Source organism: Staurois parvus, unplaced genomic scaffold (genome assembly GCF_062004578.1).
Source record: "Staurois parvus isolate SC_StPar_1 unplaced genomic scaffold, SC_StPar_1.0 ptg000232l, whole genome shotgun sequence".
In the NCBI taxonomy this organism is placed as follows: Eukaryota; Metazoa; Chordata; class Amphibia; order Anura; family Ranidae; genus Staurois; species Staurois parvus.
The window spans coordinates 2,071,115-2,093,105 of record NW_028318028.1 but is presented as its reverse complement, the minus strand read 5'-3'; positions in this window follow the sequence as shown (position 1 = coordinate 2,093,105).

Genomic DNA, 21,991 nt, shown 5'->3' with positions numbered 1-21,991 from the left:
ACAAGTTGATCTCAGTCTCATCTGTCCATAGGATGTTGTTCCAGAACTGTGAAGGCTTTTTTAGATGTCGTTTGGCAAACTGTAATCTGGCCTTCCTGTTTTTGAGGCTCACCGATGGTTTCCATCTTGTGGTGAACCCTCTGTATTCACTCTGGTGAAGTCTTCTCTTGATTGGTGACTTTGACACACATACACCTACCTCCTGGAGAGTGTTCTTGATCTGGCCAACTGTTGTGAAGGGTGTTTTCTTCACCAGGGAAAGAATTCTTCGGTCATCCACCACAGTTGTTTTCCGTGGTCTTCCGGGTCTTTTGGTGTTGCTGAGCTCACTGGTGCGTTCCTGCTTTTTAAGAATGTTCCAAACAGTTGTTTTGGCCACGCCTAATGTTTTTGCTATCTCTCTGATGGGTTTGTTTTGTTTTTTTAGCCTAATGATGGCTTGCTTCACTGATAGTGACAGCTCTTTGGATCTCATCTTGAGAGTTGACAGCAACAGATTCCAAATGCAAATAGCACACTTGAAATGAACTCTGGACCTTTTATCTGCTCATTGTAATTGGGATAATGAGGGAATAACACACACCTGGCCATGGAATAGCTGAGAAGCCAATTGTCCCATTACTTCTGGTCCCTTAACAAGTGGGAGGCACATATGCAAACTGTTGTAATTCCTACACCGTTCACCTGATTTGGATGTAAATACCCTCAAATTAAAGCTGACAGTCTGCAGTTAAAGCACATCTTGTCCCTTTCATTTCAAATCCATTGTGGTGGTGTATAGAGCCAAAAATGTTCGAATTGTGTCAATGTCCCAATATTTATGGACCTGACTGTATATATACATATACACAGGTGAAACTCAAAAAATTAGAATATCGTGCAAAAGTTCATTTATTTCAGTAATGCAACTTAAAAGGTAAAACTAATATATGAGATAGACTCATTACATGAAAAGCAAGATAGCTCAAGCCGTGATTTGTCATCATTGTGATGATTATGGCTTACAGCTAATGAAAACCCCAAATCCACAATCTCAGAAAATTAGAATATTGTGAAAAGGTGCAATATTCTCGGCTCAAAGTGTCCCACTCTAATCAGCTAATTAAGTCATAACACCTGCAAAGGGTTCCTGAGCCTTTAAATGGTCTCTCAGTGTGGTTCAGTAGGAATCACAATCTTGGGAAAGACTGGTAAAGGTAATTGCAAAAGAAGTTGGAAATATTTTTATTGAAAAAAATATCTTGCAACCAGCAACATAGTTTTATACAAAAGTAAAAAAAAATAAATAACATAAACCACCTACTTGGTATCAGACAAAGAAAAATACTGGATAACTCTCCCATGACAAATATAAACAATAGGACAGCCCTATATATCATCCATATTTATATATACCTTACACAGCACAGATTTACTTGCTCAAGTGTTTTATGCCTTTCTGGCCTGCCAACATATATAAACAACCTTTCCTTTGTGAGGAAAAAAACCTCACTTATTGTAAATTAGCAGCCTATATACAATTTTAAAGAAAAAGCCTAATACTCTACCCAACAAAGGCTAAGTAACCTAGACCTTCAGGTATACATAGCCATTTAAAAAAAAAACAAACTTCCAACAAAATCTAAGGGAGTGAAAGAAGAGAAAAGACACAGGACAGCAACCACACCAAGAGATCAACAGACTGCTGCTACAGGCCTGATATTCCTCCACGCCTCTATCCAGACCCTTTGCAAAAGAAGGTGGATGTTCCCAAAGTGCTGTATCAAAGCACATTAATAGAAAGTTATGTGGAAGGGAAAAGTGTGGAAGAAACAGGTGCACAAGCAGCAGGGATGACCGCAGCCTGGAGAGGATTGTCAGGAAAAGGCCAATCAGAAGTGTTGGGTACTTTCACAAGGAGTGGACTGAGGCTGGAGTCAGTGCATCAAGAGCCACCGCACACAGACGGATCCTGGACATGGGCTTCAAATGTCGTATTCCTCTTGTCAAGCTGCTCCTGAACAACAAACAACGTCAGAAGTGTCTTATCTGGTCTAAAGAAAAACAGACCTGGTCTGTTGCTCAGTGGTTCAAAGTCCTCTTTTCTGATGAGAGCAACTTTTGCATCTCATTTGGAAACCAAGGACCCAGAGTATGGAGGAAGAATGGAGAGGAACACACTGCAAGATGCTTGAAGTTTCCACAGTCTGTGTTGATTTGGGGAGCCATGTCATCTGCTGGTGTTGCTCCACTGTGCTTCATTATGTCCAGGGTCAACGCAGCCGTCTACCAGGAGATTTTGGAGCACTTCATGCTTCCTTCCGCAGACGAGCTTTATGGGGATCCTGACTTCATTTTCCAGCAGGACTTGGCACCTGCCCACACTGCCAAAAGCACCAAAACATGGTTCAATGACCGTGGGATTACTGTGCTTGATTGGCCAGCAAACTCACCTGACCTGAACCCCCATAGAGAATCTATGGGGCATTGCCAAGAGAAAGATGAGAGACATGAGACCGAACAATGCAGAAGAGCTGAAGGCCGCTATTGAAGCATTCTGGTCTTCCATAACACCTCAGCAGTGCCACAGGCTGATAGCTTCCATGCCACGCCGCATTGAGGCAGTAATTGCTGCAAAAAGGGCCCAAACCAAGTACTGAGTACATATGCATGCTTATACTTTTCAGAGGTCTGATGTTGTTCTATGTACAATCCTTGTTTTATTGATTGCATGTAATATTCTAATTTTCTGAAATTGTGGATTTGGGGTTTTCATGCCATTTTCACAATTATGACAAATCACGGCTTGAACTATCTTGCTTTGCATGTAATGAGTCTATCTCATATATTAGTTTCACCTTTTAAGTTGCATTACTGAAATAAATGAACTTTTGCACGATGTTCTAATTTTTTGAGTTTCACCTGTATATATGTATATACAGTATGTGTGTGTGTGTTTGCGGTTCTAACTAATTTTATAGCAAAAAAACCTGATTGTTTCATGTGAACAAAAAGTGCCAGAAAAAGCCTGGTCCTTAGGTGGCAAATAAAGTGTGCAAGATACACATTCAGTGTATTCAGTGTTCATGATTTTCATCTCCTTAGAACTTATGCAAGCTGCTAAATACATTATGTTGCAAAGGGAATTAATACCATGAGTGTCCTCAGATCATTCCTTGAAATGTGAAACTCAAACATTATGTTAAGGTCCACTTTAACACGTACGTATATTTTACATATATAAAAAGTTTTTCTAAGGAAGCCAAGTGTGTTTTTTCTTTCCTATATCATTTGAGAGTTTGAGATTTTTCTACAGTGATTACATTCTGAGTTCACACAACAAAAAACAGCATTATATTTCTTTCTTACTGCCATTCAATTACATTGTTATTTGAACTATTCGAGGCTGTGTCAAAACTCCGCACGTTCAGTTTCCTATAATGGCTATAGCCAACTTTAACCTCTACAAGGTCATAAGGTGGGTTCTCCAAAACATTTGTAGACAGAAAACCCTGCTGGAACAAGCTAGCTGGCACTACCCCATGTAATACCATTTCTTGGATATCTGCACCGTAAAATTACATTGCAGTCAGTTCCAGCCTGGGCTATGAATTCGGGAAAGACTTGTGTATATATTTACAGTGGTTAAAAAAAAAGCAGCAGAAAATAATGGTGTCTACTGGGGCTGATAGCTTGCTATCACTGCAGGTTCTGATGAATCAGAGTGCAAGGGGTTAGCACTGGGAAGAAAGCATAAAATAAATGCTATTTCTGCTAAGAGAAGCGTGAACGCCAGTCTCCGTTTTTTGGCCGCATTTTTTGTGGAGAAGCGGAGGATGTTTTCACATCAGTATTCAAAGTAAAGACTTATTTGTAAGGGAGGATATCATGCATCTTCTGTCAGTTCCCATTTGCATTAATATTGTAAAGTTGATCGGAAAGTAATTTTTTATATCATTTTAATTTTTTTTTTTTGCTTGCTTGCTGTGCCATTTGTTTTTCTTTTAAATTTTACATATAGATTTGTGTTTTCTATATTTTTTTTGGTTGCTTTTATTCTTTCAGATCAGCTGCAGCAAACAAACCAATTACAAATCTCTTGAAATGTGTATCGTTTTCAGCAAAATCTTAGTGAAAACATTATGCCCTTAACCCTTTCACTGCCAAAGCTGTTTCTGTGGTTCTTTTTCCTGGAGAATAAAATAATAGTAGTTCCAATCTTTTTATGTCACACAATATTTGGTTTATCAGACAAGTTTTCAAACACACAAAGTATTACCTAAGTTTTTTGTAAATGTATTATTATAAATAAGGTTACATCAAGTCTATAGATACCCAACATGTCAAGCTTTAAAACTGTGTGCGTCTGTAAAACAATGACAAATTTCAGTACTCTTTTTTTTCCATATGCAGTGTTTGAAAGCCCCTACATGTTATCACTTTTGGAGAAACCATGAATAATGACACTAGAATTATTGCTCTCACTCTGCCATGCATGACAACATGTAAAATTTGTAGCACAAGCAACATTTTTGTACAGCAGCAGATCCGTTGGGTGAGTTTACATGGGGCGGAGTGGGCTCAACATTTTTGTGGAGGCAGGAGTTTTGTGTAACTTTAAGTGCAGAGGTCTGACATACCCTTTGCTGAACCAGAGCTAAAGCTTTCCAAGCCGTAGGGAGAATATTGGACTTCTACAGAGAGACCACTGCTTCCACAAAGAGGGCAAGGGTCCTTTTCTGCAGCATGGTGACAGGCTGTTCTAAATAAGTTCTGAATAAGTCCCACATAAAGTTTTCATAAAAGTGCAATGTGACAGCAACGTAAATCAAAATCTTCCTTAGTGATCTTCTCCCAAATGCTGTTCCACCACTGTGCCAAACATGGAGGCTGTGCCAAGCATGCTGGCAGTGGACAGGCTGTTCAGGCTACTCAGACTATGACTGTACTACAAGACTTTGCACACCCTTTTCTTTGGTTTACTAGAAAATTGTTTTTGCTTATTTAAATGTAAAGTTTAGTTTAACTTTACAGAAACTGTGTTATGGAAAAAGAAATGCTGCAGGTATAGTGCAGTTACATAAAATATAAAACTGGTGCTGTACTAATCATAAATAATAACAATGTGTATAATCACAACCATGAATAAACATGTGTATTTCAATGAATGAAAACAACAAAAATAAATAATAATTAAAAAGTGAATAAATCCCACATAAAGTCTTCATAAAAGTGCAATGTGACAGCAACGGAAATCAAAATCTTCCTTAATGATCTTCTCCCATATGCTGTTCCACCACTGTGCCAAACATGGAGGCTTAACAAAGGGAATTAGCCTCCCGCTACAGAGAGGTCATTTAATGCAAGACAATCACAAATTCCAAGATCCAATACTGTATGGGAATTCACAGCTGTTTACCAGGATTGCCTCCACAGCTCACATTTATGAAAGTGAAAAAAAAGAGCCAAGAACTCCCACTAGTGTAACTCCAATAATAATTGAATTAAAATGACTAGGTAAACACTCATATGTAGGTAAGGCATAAGCACATATGCATGTAAACAATCTTGGGCTCAATCAATACAATCTTGGCATGCATGGTGACGTCACAGCATCTAGCTCTACCCTACTCATTTCGTCATTGAGGTCATCTGGGGATGGCCAATTCCCTTTGGTAAGCTTCCATGATGGGCATAATGGTTGAATAGCATTTGGAAGAGGATCACTAAGGAAGATTTTGATTTCTGTTGGTATCACATTGCACTTTTCAGAAACCTTCATGTGAGACTTATTCAGTGTTGATTATTCGATTTTTTTTGTTTTCATTCACTGAAATGCACATAGGTTTATTCATGTTTTTTTTTTTTGTACACATTGTTATTATTTTTGATTAGCACAACACCAGGTTTATATTTTAGAGTGTTATTTATCTTTGATATCCCTTATAGTGCACAGTGCTTTTCCTTTCTATTTTCATTACAATTTTAATATTCCACTAACAATTCATTTTATATTCACAATATAAAATTCATATTATACATTCACATAGTGATGCCTGAATATACCTTCAGGAACCCTTCAAACCTCCCTGCCTTGGCTGAATGCCAGGCCTTTATGACAGGCACATCTCCATTACTTTTAAATAGGGCTGGAGCTTTCAGTTAAGTTTTGCCCCACATTGGCCCAAAATTATGATGGGCAGATTCACTGGTCAACAGAAATGTGCAGTAGGTAGGTTTGGAAGTTTTTTTTCGGGACAGGTAGGTTTGGAAGGCTGTTGTAGGTAGGTGCCAGGGCCTTGGATAAAGGGATACCACCAGGCCTCCTGTACGAGGCCCAGGCCAGCAGGGGGGGCCCAGGCACCTGGGTGAATTTGATGTGGGCAGGGAGGGTGATTGCCACAGTAGGGGGGTGCAATTACTAGAACTGATCCCCTATATGGCTCTCTGTCCAGCAGCTGAAAGCTGGCTTCTTCTCCTCTCCCTCCCACTGGATTTCAGCTGCTGCAGAGAGAACCTTATAGAGGATCAGTTCCAGTAATTGCCCCCTGCTGCACCCATCACCCTCCCTTTGAACCATATGTGTCCCCCTGTGTGCCCCAGTGCTGTTGGCTTCCCTTCTCTTCTTCCCACCGGCAGCTACAATCACATAATAGGATCGTTCAGGATGAAGAGTGGGGGAAAGGTCTGCCAAATATGTCACAGTTACCATCCCCTTCCTTTCCTGAATTAACACAATGAGTGATCGGTACCAATCACTCATAATGCTCATTCATAACTGAAGCATAGTAAACTGTGGGGGGGGGGGGTTTGGGGGGGGCCCTGTCAGGTGGCTGTATGGGGCCCCATGATTTCTATCAGCAGGCCTGGTTGGTGCAAGCATCTATAGATGTCTGCATTTTATATAAGTGGCAATTTTGGGCTTTAAAACTGAAATCCACCCTGATATAAAAACACATATTAAATGACATATTTTATTTACAATTAAAGTTATTTTTAAATGCAGGCAGTGTAAGTACTTAAATTTGGCTTGATTGTGGCCTCCTGTATTCTGGAATTAAACAACACTTAGGAGTGGGAGGGGTAGTTCTCTGAGCCAATCAGGTTTTGAGTCATGCACATGTGCTAATAGAGAACATGCTGCCAGGAGGAGAGAGAACGGGAATGACCTTACCATATCAGTGTACTGCTGCCACATTAGAGCCCATTTTACAGGCAGAGGTGTAATTTCCCCTGGCCGTCTTGCTTCTGTCTCAGGGGAGGTCAGTACTGTCTGGTAGAGGTGCTCAGGCCAAAAAACTAGTAGCACATAGTTAAAAATCTTAACACAGGAAATTGATTCAATATTTGTATTTCATCTGCATATTTCAATGCCTGTCTTGAGTTCTGCTTTAAACTGATCATATTGGCCATATCAATCTTTCAAAAGTAAGAAACAGTCTAAGAACAGGCAATGCAACAAACCATCTTTGTTAGCCAGGAAAGCCTCTTCTGTGTGCCTTAGGCTGGCAGTATGCTAACCCGGTGCTTATCAGGCAGAAGGTCGTACATAAATATATAATATGGCAGGCGGGCAAACAGGGAGCCATAATCTAATTACATTCAGCCTGTAAGGGAGTAGCAAGGATAAGACCTCAGTCCAGGACTCTCATTATTAGTTGACTTTTAATACCACAAAAACTTTTCTGGTTGTTTTATTCTTCAAACTGTGGATAAAATAAAATGTGCTGTGATATGCCTTAACAAAAGCAGGAAGAAATAAATGATTTCTTTAATAAACAGAACACGGCGTCATCTTTGGAAGATTCTTTGCTGTAGACTACATCTGTTAAATAATTATAACCTTTTCAATTGTCCTTGTGGGCCTTTATGTTGAAGTCTCTTTTTACTTTGAGACACTCATCTCGCCAGACTGTTCTAAGCATCTGTGCTTCAGCATCCTCCATTGCATTATTATAACTTCAGTCTTTATCACAGTTCAGCCAATCTCACAGGTGCTCGTGAGGACAACCAGCTATGACTGTGCCTTGTCTCATTCTGCAGAATGTTTCATCCCTGCTAAACAGAAGCTCTGCTATGTCTGCGGGTTTTAACTCAGAATGCAAAACAAGACACCTTACATGTGTTTTCTGTGTATGCCAAACACTGGTGGGGTGTCTCCTCATGTTGCAAAATGCTACACTAACCATACTACACCAGCCAAGCTATGGATATTAATATGGAGTTGCCCCAACCACCCCACCTCTTTTGCAGTTTAAATGGCCTCCACTCTTTTGGAAAAGCTTTCTACCACCAAAAGAACCTTTTTAAGGAGTTAGACATCAAGATCTGGCTCACAATCCATCCCACAGGTGTACAATATGGTCAAGGTTTGGGAGTTAGGGAAGGTCTTCAGGGACCGTGCAAATACCCTTTCAGTTGAAAAAAAAATAAATGGTAAATTAAGCCTGCCTTTTCACAAAACCAACCCAAACAAAATGAAAATGTATAGGCTTGCTCCTGAAATGCCATGGTTCCAGAAGCTAGTGCTTCCTGTAGCCTCTCTAGCGGTCTGATTATGTCCATATTTCTGTGCTCAAAGCAGTACTTTTTTTTTCATGGAAATATGTAGTTTTTTTATTGTAGGCCTGTAATTTTTAGGAATAACTCACTGAAATCTGTCCGAACAAGAGTCTAGTAATCATCCCGGGTATGTTAAAATTTGAAACACGAAATCATAAATTATAAATTAACCTCCCTGGAGGTATTCCCGAGTGTAGCTCGGGATAAAGTTTCAGCACCACAAGCGGTAACCCCGAGCTACATTCAGGAATACCTTGCAGCGTTGCTCCGGGATCTCTTCAGCACTTACCTTGTCCTGCGCTCCCGCGATGTCCCTCCTGCAGTGTCCCCGGCAATGTCCTCCAGCCGATGCTGGCATCTGTCTTCCGGGTTCTGTTCCCTGCAACGTCAGGATGTACGGGGATGGAACTGGCAGTAAATTTGAAATTTTTAAAAGTGACATTCACTAAATACACTAAAATCACATAGTATAACATTACTGTATCAAAGCATTTCACATACATTTTGCCCCGAGTGCTTTGTCCTGTGCCCTGCCTGCATTTTTACTGCTCTTTGTGCCTGGAAATTGAGAAATGTCCATGGCGTCCAAAAAGCATCCCTTTAGGTCAAAAGCGGTTTTAGACCAGCTAGAGAACAGCAATAGTAAATCAGAACCACTTGCAGAATTGAGTGATAATGATTCGTGGGGAAATTCGTCATCAGACACTGAAAATGATTTTGCGACTTTGCTCAGTGATGTGTGAACTTGGTACTATATTTCAAATTTCAGTGTTTTTGGTTTGATTATATTATTGAATTAAATTTATTATTATATTACAATTTTTTTGATCATTATCACTCAATTCTGCAAGTGGTTCTAATTTACTATCGCTGTTCTCTAGCTGGTCTAAAATCGCTTTTGACCTAAAGGGACGCTTTTTAGAAGCCATGGACGTTTCTCAGTTTCCAGGCAGAAAGAACAGTAAAAAGCAGGCAGGGCACAGGACAAAGCACTCGGGACAAAATGTATGTGAAATGGTTTGATACAGTAATGTAATACTATCAGATTTTAGTGTATTGAGTGAATGCCACATTTAAAATGTTTGAATTTCCTGTCGGTTCCATCCCCCATACGATCCGTACGTCCCGACGATCGCAGGGAACGGAATCCAGAAGACGGATGCCGGCATCGGCCGAAGGAGATGGCTGGGGACACTGCAGGGGGGACATAGCGGGAGCGCAGGACAAGGTAAGTGCAGGAGGGATCCCAGAGCAACACTGCAGTGAAATCCCGAGTGTAGCTCGGGGTTACCGCTTCCGGTACTGAAAGTTAACCCCGAGCTACACTCGGGAATACTGCCAGGGGGGTTAATACATACAACTAACATACACATATGTGGTATCACTACGATCACCAGAAGTAGAGTTTATGTTCTTTGGTGGTAGGTTATGTAGTAGCCAGAAATACACAGCTAATGTTATGTACTATTTTGGGCCAGTTTTCCTTTGATATCTATGAGATATTTATTACTATTTACCACCAAATGAAAGCCCAATTTGTTCTTAACACACAAGGTATTATTGTCAAAGTAGTTGTGATGATATGTATGGTTTTGTATGTCAAAGTTGTAAAATTGTGCTTAGGCATTAACTTTTGTTTTACCCTTAGGTGGCAAGGGGTTAAATTACATGACAGATCAGATTGCTTGTAAACAAGCTGGCAGGGATCCTGGGAGACATCATATTTGGTCAATGACATCACCTGGGTTCCCTGCTGCTGTGTTCACATTCCAGCAGCAAGAGTAGTGATGTGTGAAGTCTGTTGGATGTTGTGGGTTGTTGTAGCAGAAGGTCAATATTGTTGAATGTTGCTCATTGTGATTGAAGTGGATTACTGGAAGCCGATTGTGGTTGATGTTGAGTTTTCATCGAGGAGCATTGTTTATATTTTTTTCATGGTGTGGATGTTTCTTTTTACATTTTTTGTGAATTACATTGAGGGCCTAGTTGGCCAAAGTGGTCTTGGTAATAGGTGACTGGGATATACACTCATCGGCCACTTTATTAGGTACACCTGTTCAATTGCTTGACAACAGAAATTGCTAATAAGCCAATCACATGGGAGCCACTCAATGTATTTAGGCATCTAGACGTGGTGAAAACAACTTTCTGAAGTTAAAACTGAGCATCAGAATGGGGAAGAAAGCGGATTTAAGTGATTTTGTACGTGGCATGGTTTCTGGTGCTAGATGGGCTGGTCTGAGTGTTTCAAAAAGTACTAATCTACTGGGATTTTCCATCACAACCATCTCTAGGGTTAGAGAATGTTCGGAAAAGGAGAAAATATCCAGTGACAGGCAGTTGTGTGAACGAAAAAGCCTTGTTGATGTCAGAGGTCAGAGGAGAATGGGCTGACTGGTTGCTGTGACATTCAGATGATAGGGTCAGAATTTTGTGTAAGCAACAGGAAAGCATGGTTCCATCCTGCCTTGTATCAATGGTTCAGGCTGGTGGTGGTAGCGTAATGGTGTGGGGGATATTTCCTTGGCACTAGCAAGGTGTACCTAATAAAGTGGCATGTAAATGATGTTAGGGTATGTTCTGAAACTCATTAGAACTGAAGAAGTGGTGACATTTCTTCTACTGTACATTACAGAAGATGTCCAGTTAAATCAGGCTGACTACTGAAAGGATGATTTTCTTTATCCCCTCAGAGACCCCCGGTCTGTGGAGAGATTCCTGGTTTATCAGCAGAATTCTAGGAACACCCCTTGAACACGGAAATAACGGCAGCTAATGTTCAGAGATGTTCAAAGTTTATTAGACATTACTAAGATTATATAGAATACAGAAACAATAAGGGAGGGGGGGAGTGAGTTTCAAAATTGTAACTTGCAAATTTCCATCATGAGCTGACTACATGAAACATGACATATACATTTCTTGGTACAAATTGTTTTGGCTAACTTTCTGAGAAACAACCAGACAAAGACATTGTCAGGGTTATGTTAGCTTCTGTTGATACATCCTTGAACAACTAAAACAGTTTCATTAAACTTCTAATATATCTGCAAAAAGCTAACTTAATACTTAAAATGGTGTATATTAACAAAATGGAGGTTATCTAGATCCTTTCAACTACTATTAGCTAAACCAGTATAAAAGTCTCTCTGCCATCCTTTTTAGGCTAATAGACTATTACTATTATATGATGTTGTGAGCTCCCCTTGCTATTTTACATTATGTTTTTCCTTATCTCTTCCTCAGGCTAGAAGTCGGGAGGAGAAACAACTCTGAATGTACAGTATTATATAAAGTGTCTTACTGTAGAGAACCACTCAGCATCCATCCCTCAGAAGGTAACAATTTGTTTAGGACATAAATGGACTTTCCAAACAAAAACAGTCATACAGTACAGGGCATTTGCTTCTTTAATCATTGGCTTCTTTAATCACTATGACTGAGTTATATGCAGCAAAGTTCAGATGATTGGACACCGGCAAAAGAAAACTGCTGAGATATCTCTCTATATACCCCATCTACCTTCAGTTTTTTGTTAGTGTCCTTAGGTGATGAACCTCTTCTCTCTACTGTGAAAAGCTAACCTTTTTCTAAGGAGGTTTCTCTATATACAGGGTGAGCACAAAAGCACTCCTTGATTTCAAGTGGATATAAAATCAAAATATTGGAGTATGTTTACAAATATGGTGACCCAGATACATTAACACAAAAAATTTTCAGTTTCACCCTTACAAGCATTAATCCATAAGTTACACTTGCAAGATAATGAACCGCAACTTGAATTTTGCAGGAATCTCCAGGCGTTAATGGAAAATGATGATAACCTGCTGTCAAAGATCATTTTCAGCGATGAGGCAACCTTCCACTTAAGTGTTAAGGTCAACAGCCACAAAGTGAGGATATAAGGGAGTGAGAATCCGCATGCCACTCTGGAGTGAATGTGTCTCTCCAAAATTGAATGTGTTTTTTATCAGAGCGGACTGTGCATGGCACATTTATCTTTGAGGGACAAATTGTTACTGGCCAAAGTTACCAACCAATACCACATTAAACTTTATCAGTTGATGCAACTGTAGCCACCAATGTGTAAGAATATTTCAATAAACTTGCATTCTATATCTGTTGGAAATCAAGGACTGTTTTTGTGCTCACCCTGTATATCCAGATAAATATATTGCAAGATCACTCAGCTGCACCACAGTCAATAAGGCTCTTTATGCATATTTCAGATTGGTTGACTGCTTGGCAGAGCCTTGGGTGACTGTACCTTGACCTATCCTGGTGGAAGATGTAGGGTCAGCCTGTAATGTTGCTTCCATCCACTGGATTCAGGCATTGGTGCTTCCCTCGGCACTTAGTGGAAGGTGTGGAGTTAGTCACAGGGTGCTTTACAAAATCGGGGCCAAGGTCTTCTTTGCACAGAGTCCTGTCCCTGAAGACCCCTGATGTGATAAGCCTATTGTGAAGGGCTTCCTTATTCTAAAGGTGGATTCCAGATTCTGATAAGATTTGACCCAAGTATATTAACTATATGGGACTGGCAAAAGGATAAAGATTACCCACCATTAGTGATTTATGTTTCATTACTGTATGAACACAATATATGACTGAATGTTTTTATAATCTATGGAAATTAAACTCTATATGGATATATGAGGGGATATTCTACTTTCTTACAAAACAAATGATGAGTATTTTTCTAAAACAATTGTGTCACAGATATACACTGCTCACAAAAATTAAAGGAACACTTTTTAATCAGAGTATAGCATCTAGTCAATTAAACTCCTGGGATATTGATCTGGTCAGCAGAGGGGGTTGTTAATCAGTTTCAGCTGCTTTGTTGTTAATGAAATTAACAACAGGTGCACTAGATGGGCAACACTAAGATGACCTCCAAAACAGGAATGGTTTTACAGGTGGAGGCCACTGACATTTTTTCCCTACTCATCTTTTCTGACTTATTTTCACTAGTTTTGCATTTGGCTAGTGATGTGAAGCTCAGTGATGCCCTGGTCCAGATCTGGGCGGAAATACCCCAGGACACCATCCCTAATCTCAATAGGATCATGCCCCGACGTTGTCAAGCATGCATACAAGCAGGTGGGAGCCATACAAACTACTGGGTACCATTCTGAGTTGCTGCAATGCAATGTCAGCAAAATGGACTACCCTGCTGCATACTTTTTCACTTTGATTTTCGGGGTGTCTTTTAATTCAGTATTCTGTTGATTGATAATTTTAATTTCCATCAAACAATCCAGCATCCTTACATTCCTAACACATTACACAGTCCATATCAGTATAGATATCCAGCATGAAATGTTTCCCCATTGAGATCGGATGTGTTTTCAAATAGTCCCTTTCATTTTTTTTGAGCAGTATATGTATATATATATATATACACGCATATATATATATAAAAATATATGTGTAGTAACCATTGCACCAAAATATATGTGTAGTAATCATTGCACCAAACGGTCTCCACCTGCCACTACTCCCATCGCAAATGAAAGATCCCCAGCACTGCTGGAATGTAACAGCTGCGGGGATCATGTGATGTCATTAGACGATACGACTGGTCTGGACCCTGGATTCTCTCTGTTTATGTCCATGTTGCGCCTTTGTGCATGTTTAGGTCTTCTTGTGAGCACACAGTAATCCATATACCTGTCTGGATGTTCTTTGGGTCCAGAACCTGGGATCGCCTTTTAAAATTTGTTTGGCTGATAAGCATATTTTCATCTTGTGTGATATATAAATACTCTTGCCCCTGTGTTGGGCAACTTCTCGTTGATAAAAGTTGCACAAGAGATTTGACTGATGTTAAAGATGGAGTATCTTTATAAGGAGAATAAGTGGTATCTATGTTGTCAGCTGATACCTTTATGTTTGTTTTTATCAGTGTTATAATGAAATATTGAGTATTTTTACAGATATGTGATTTTACCAATGTACTGTATGTGCATGGAAAGTCCCACATACAGAACCCAAAAATCTGAACTTCAGGGAAATACCTATTGGCCTGCAAAAGGATTTGTATTAAATCTATCCAGTCCTGAGATTTACATGGCTCTTCCACACAGCGTAGCTTTCCCTGAAGGAGAAACATTAGACTGATGTGGTTACCCCTATCTCTCTGATCTCTCCTTATCAGCGCATTCCTTGTTAGCACATGAGCAATGCAGAAAAACTGACTGTCTCCTTGTTTCTCCTTCCCTCAGTCTGAGCTCTACTGTTCATGGGAGTTCCAGAGACTGATACCAGGTCAAATTTAGGTTCTTACACATAAACAAAAACACATGTAATGATGCATACAGACCTGTAATATTTTATTTTTTTCTTGAGTTCAGATTTAATCTAGAGTGTTGAAGAAGGTAAGTGTAATGTACAATGTACAGTGTCCTTTACTGTAAATCCTGCAGTATGAACCTGTCTGTCAGCAGAATTGCCATTACCCACACTTCCGGTAGCAGAACTCTGTATTGTTTAATTTGAAATAGTCAGCCCTATAGACTACTACAGGATCAATTCATCATCATTTGTCGCCAATTGGAAGCTCTGTCACATTTATGAAGTACAATTGCCAGACAGATGTGCCTGAGCATCTGACCCATCATATCTCGTTCACCACCACTTGTCCAATATCTGGATTTCCCATTCATCAGTAACACTTGCTGTATTTTTAATATACAAATAATACATTTCCATGCCCTGACTACTTTTTAAAGTATTACTAAACCCACAATAGTAAAATCAGTCTGCATATACAGTGAAGCATGCTTGTTATACTCACTGTGGAACCTAAGGGGTTAATCCTCTGCATTGTGTAAAAACACTGTTTTATCCTGACTTCTCTGATCCTCCCCTTCTTCCAGTGTCCCCCTCCTATCTCCTGATAATACATATCCCGTGGAGTCACTCTGCACATGCTCAGTTTGGTGTGTATTGCTAGTGAGGTTTTATTTTTTCCTTGGGAGAGAGCATGTGATCAGCACAGAGCCAATCAGCACTGTCCAGACAGAGGTCAGGTGTTCTGAATCCCCCTACAGTAAAGTGAAAACTCCTCTTACAAGCTTTAACCAGTGCTCTGCTGGACACTGATAGAAGTCACAAGACTGCTATATACTGCTGATGGGAAGAAGTATTTAGCAGTTTATATTTACAAAATAATTGGATTTCCATGTTCTATGTACTGTGGGAGACAGATATAGTGAATGCCGGGTCCTGGGTTTAGTAACACTTTAACCGGTTCATGCTGTCTCCCAGCAAATTTTAATCAGGCTTTATTGCCCAGGAGATGGTGCAGCTTCTCTATCATGTGACCACTGTGTTTGGCTGTCACAGAGGTCACATGATCAAAGGCCAGTGCAGCTGGCTACCAATCAGAAACCATGACCAGGAGCTGTCAGTGACAGCAGAGTCAGTGTGCTGGGAGCACCCAGTAAGGTCTCAACACACAATCTCAGGTGGCCATGGACACATAAGTGCAGTGGCATTAATGCCCACTTTTCTTGCAACCACATGTATATACGTTACATGGCCAGCAATGGTTTAAACAAGCTCTCAGTCGTGTTTACTCATTGACATAGATATGTGTTGTACATATAACACTATTCAAATGAGGAGTATTTCCTAAATTCCTAATTTGCATATGGAGGGATTTTCTCTCTACACTTGCTGACAGGGAATGATATTGGCTATGTAAATGTGTAGAATATGAGCCTGGGTTCCATCTACTTTTATATAACCCCCCACCACCACCACCAAAAACCAAAAAAAAACTGTAGCAAACCCCAACAGTACACAACAGTGTTCCAACAGAGCATCAGTGAACTGAAATCACCTGGAAAGTGGTTCTAAAGGCAGAAAGTTCTTTACCTTAATGTATTCTCTGCTCAGCTACTCCCCCCCCCCCACCAGCCCATCTTATAGTTACCTGAGCCTAATCTCGATCCAGCACTATGTGCGAGAGCAGAGGTTCTCTCCACTTTCTCCCTCCTCCTTGACTCAGAGACAGCAGCTGCAGCCATTGGTTGCTGTTGCTATCAGCCACAGCCAGTAAGGCGGGAGCAGGTGGTGGGGCCAAGCCACGCTCTGTGTGTCATTGGACACATAGATATGGCTTGGGAGCAAGTACGCATGAGTGCCCCCATAGCAAGAGGCTATAATGCGAGGGAAGAGCAAGGAGCACCAGCGGGGATCCAAGAAGAGGAGGATAGGAGCTGCTCTGTGCAAACCATTGAACAGAGCAGGTAAGTATGACATGTTTGTATGTTTTTTTAAATAAGATGTGATACTTTACAATCACTTTAAAGTTTATGTAAAGTCAAAAGTTTCTTGTGAGAGCTTAAGACCCCTGTCAGCCTTCCTTCTATTGCCTGTGTTCTTAGAGGAGCTCTCTCTTCCAGTCTCAGAGACTCAACAAAAAATAAAAGGGGGAATCTCCAAACAGAGAGGATATCCCCTGTTTGAGTGGATTGCTTTAAAAAAGGCCTGGATTCTTAGATACACAGAATATAACTGGATACTAAAATTTATAGGTAAAGTTGATCCAGGGAATATCCAATTGCCTCTCGGGGGATCAGGAAGGAATTTGTTTCCCTGCAGGAGCAAATTAGATCATGCTTTGCTGGTTTTTTTTGCCTTCCTCTGGATCAACTGTGGGTATAGGATTATAACTTTTTTTATGGTTGAACTGGATGGTTTTTAGTCTTTTTTCAGCCAGACTAACTATGTAACTATGTAACAATTCTTCCATTGGAAGATTTTTTTTTACCTCCTGTTCCTACGACAACTCAAGAATTGTGAATTTCCCTTCACTTTCTGTAACAGAGACAATGGTCATTACCTTAGATCCAATAGTGAGAATGCATTTGTCCAGTGGTGACAGAAATAAAAATCTGTCAAAGATTGGGGTTATATGTATCTAAGACTTCATTGAATATGTGCCCAAAATTTACTGGTGAACATTCATCCTATGGATAAAGTTGAATTCATGGAAATTCTCCCAAGATTCACCCAGTGAAAGCTGCCTTCCCTGATATTCAGCAATGTCTATTATTCATCATCTGTTGTTCAAGAAGTAAAGGTCTTTACCATAACTTTGCTGCACATTCACCTGACATTCCCTCAACTTACTTTTTCTAAAAATGTATTTGGTTTGAGGTGTAGCGTGATTGCATTTACTACTAAATAAACTACTGCATAATTACAGCGTCAGCACCATGGAGAGCTAGTGCCGGCAGATTTTCCTGCAGGCTAAATCCAATCCTTCACTGATACTGTACATGTGAGATCCAATGGCTGATCACCTGCAGCTGTATTCGCCTGGTATACATTCATCCTATTCTAAATGGGGTGAATGAGACTGTGAAATGCAGGGAGAATGCCAATGAAACTCATTTGGGCAAATACTTATTAATTATTCACTGGGTGAATTGCCTAGTGAATCATCCATCTTCTATCCAACACTTAAAAAACGCATTAAATACATTTTAACCACTTCAGCTCTCATATCTGTTGCCCGCCAATGGGCCAGAGCCATTTTTCCATTTCTGCTATGGGCCTTTTTATTTGAAAATAGCTTTGATAACAAAGTACATACAGTATATATTGCATATTGGTTTTTTTTTATGCAATCCTTAGACAAAACTAAAAAAGCCACACTTTTTCCGGCTTTGATCCGTTTTAGTTCCAAAAAAAAGTGTTATTGCAGATTAAAAGTATATATATATTCTTATTATTATTATACAGGATTTATATAGCGCCAACAGTTTGCTCAGCACTTTACAATATAAAGGGAGACAATAAAGCAACAATACAGTTCAATACAAGAGGGATAGGAGGGCCCTGCTCCTTGGAACTTACAATCTAAGAGAATAAATATTATTCTACAATTTGTCCTGCCTAAAAAAATTAAATAAATTCTGATTCTGGTCCAAAGCATTGCAATGTTATTTACAAACGAAATTAAGGCTTTTTCCTCTGATTTTTTTGCCTTTTTAAATGTGATGATAAAAAGGTTGAGGTATAATAACAGTTGATAAATAAAAACAGAAAACAAATTTCAATAATAATGGTTGGAAAATAAAAATTAAAGAGAAGCAGTGAAATTATAGCTATTGGGAGAAGGCAAAGGAGTTACTTAAGTATGATTATGATAAACTAAGGGTTAGGACAGGTTTAGAATTATATTTAATAAAAGAAAAAAGATAAACTTTTTTCACATTTTCAAGTTGCTTTAACTGACATATACAGATTGAAGCTCATCTCTTTAGCTCTCATTCACGCCAGCAAGCTGCATTGAGTGAACAGTTCCTGGTGCGTGCTTAGCTGAGTAAACAGTACCAATACGCACATTGCACAGTACCAATACAGTACCAATGACACCTTGCACTTTTTTTTTTTTTCATGTAGAGCCCTCCTCTAGTTTGGCTGTTAGGCTAAATTTAGTTTTTAGTTTCACTGCAGCCAGAGAAGCAGTAATTGATTATTTTTGTCCGGTCAGGGATACTTAGGTATTTGATTTCTCCCACATGCTTCTGGAAGAAGCTTCCAAATTATAGGGCAGAGAGAGTCAAATGACCAGTATGAATATTTATCATGTTCCAGCCAATACCTGGAAGGAGGCATCAAGAAGGTGTCTGGTGGAAAGGCCAATACCTAGAAAGAGGCTTTTCCAGAGTGTTCTTTCCTCTCCAGGGAGGGTTTACATTCTCCTGGGGCTGCTGTCCTTGAGGGATAGTTACTGAGAGAAGAAAATTGCAGTCTAGGCCTCAGCAGGTGCTGCGCTGAAGGTCTGTAGAAGATTGCTAAAGGATTATTTACTGGAGGACATCATCCTGGAGTCCTGGTCCAGAGAAGGATCTTTTGCCTCCTTCACTGAGGAATTACCTGTGGATGCTGGGTGCAATACAGCTACTAGGACTTTGTGATTAAAGACCTTACTGTGGACTGCTGGGAGTGCAAATGTTAGAAGGGAACTAAGTGCCAGAGGATGCCATATGCTTTGCGGTCACATGTTTGATCACATGGATTTGGAGACACGACTGCATAAGAGGTCCATTCATGTGACTAACTTTTATGCTCCACGCTACCACTGATCATTTTATCACAAACATCTAGGGTGGTTCTGTCCAGTTTGAACCTCCCATACATAGTCTATGCAGGAAGTGTATTTGCCATTCTCTTCCTCATGCTTTTCATGCTCAGTTTGGTTTAGACGTATATGGACTGAGTCCTAGATACACTAGCCATCCCCTGTTACCTCCAGGAAAGCCTGCTTAGAGAAGTTTAGAAGTTTAGTGAGAAGCTGACTGTTGTTATTTCTTTTACTGTTTGGAATATCCTGATCCCTGAACCCCTCTCCTGTTTCACGTTTTTCAGAAATATATAGTTAAAAGGCATCCCTTAGACTAAGCCTGAAATGTCAGTGTGCATGGAACTATGCTTGTGCCTGGCAGCCTGTATAACACATGTCAAACACAAGGCCTGCAGGTTGTTTCATGTGGCCCTCCCACATCTCCTGCAGCTGCAACAACCCCCTTTTCTCCACTCCCACCTTGCCTGAGCAGTTGGCAGCCGAGAGGAGGACAAATCTCATCCATGAGATCCTGCTCTTCTCCACGCAGCCGCAGAGAGTTTAGTCTCTGCTCCCCACCCCGTCTCAGCAGTTGGCAGCAGAGAGGAGGACTGAACTCCTTCTACAATCCTGCATCTCTCTGTGCATCCGCAGCACACCCTTGCCTACATCTCAACGTTCAGAAGACTCACTGCTATGGCAACTGACTCCAGTCCTCCTCTGGTGCTCCTCCAGACCCTACACTTTCTGTTTCCATGCTCTGCCCCCAGCTTCTTCCAGGCAGAAGCACAAGGTAAGGGGGGTGCACGCTAGCCTTACAGATAGAACATGACACCCTTTTATAGTATGTGGGAGACCTGGGTATATTCTCAGTGCCCCCTTTGAGGATGAAAGCTATATTTTTATTTTTAGAAGATTTATTGAAATGATATTCCAGTAGATTCTCTTCACATAGCGCAGATATGATGCAGTAGTATGCAATCCAGCGTACTACAGTTTCTTTATAGGGAACAAGGCGCAGCTGTTGTGTGCAAGACCTAAGCCTGCTTCCTTATGTTTTTAGAGGACCAGAAGTTAGGAGAAACGGGATTAATTTGGCAAAATACCATTTAATAGGGGTTTTTAATCGTAAACCTACACTTTGTAAAAAAAAAATTACAAAGTTTTGGCTTAAAATATACTTTAAATTTAAAATTCATATAATCAATGCAATGTAGCACCCACTGTTTTATTGAATAGGCCAGTTATTTATGCTACGCTAGGCTGTAGATCACAGGTTAGATTCTTCACTGGACAAAATACAGTTTCAAGAAGTAGAGATGGCCTTGTGGTGTCCACAGCCCACGCTAAGCTCGGGCAAGCTGACATGAAAATTACAACCGCTGACATCTCACTATCATGCACAATAAATAAAGCTGAGCACATTGGAAATGTCCATATCCCCCTGCAGCCAAGCTTGAGATTTACACACTGCGCTGCCTTAATTTATTGCTAATCAATTAGTACGTTTTTTCAATGTAGATACTGAATCTTTGCCTGCGAAGGCACCTGGCGCTGATTTAGTGCTACAGATTTGCTCCATCAACCCCACTAATGTATTTTCTGACAGGCCTGTGCACATTTAACATATTTGCATGGATGCGCCCTGTACTGCTAGGCCGCACACAGCATGGTGATTGAAAGCAAGTCGCCTGCAGAAGGTATTTAACAAAGGCTCCATGTAATAAATAAGACAGTGGGGCATCCTGTGCTCAGGTAATGAATTTTTGATTGTCTGCCTCTCAATCAGAGAACAGGGCTAAACCAATACCAGAATGCTTCAAAGACAGGCCACTAAGCTGCTTGGACTGTTAAAGTGACAGTAAACTTGGGTTTAACCACTTGCCTACTGAGCACTGTAACCCCCTTCCTGCTCAGGCCAATTTTCAGATTTCAGCACTGTTGAATGACAATTGCGCGATCATGCAACACTGTATCCACTGTGTTAATTTTGTAAATAAGTAATTTTCCTCCTTCACTGATATGTGCTGATGAGGCTGTAGTGATAGGCGGCACTGATTGGTGGCACTGATGGACAGCACTGATAGGTGGCACTGATGAGGAGGCACTGGTAGGCGGCACTGATGGGAAATGACAGGAATAACTGATGGGCACCTATATGTAGCACTGATGGGCACTGATATGTAGCACTGATAGATGGCATTGATAGGTGGCACTGATGGGCACTGATAGGTGGCACTGATTGGCATTGACAGTCATCACTGATGGGCACTGAAAGGCAACACTGATGGGCACTGATAGGCAGCATTGATGGATACTTAGAGGCAGCACTGATGGGGCTGCACTGATGATCAGTGTCCTGAT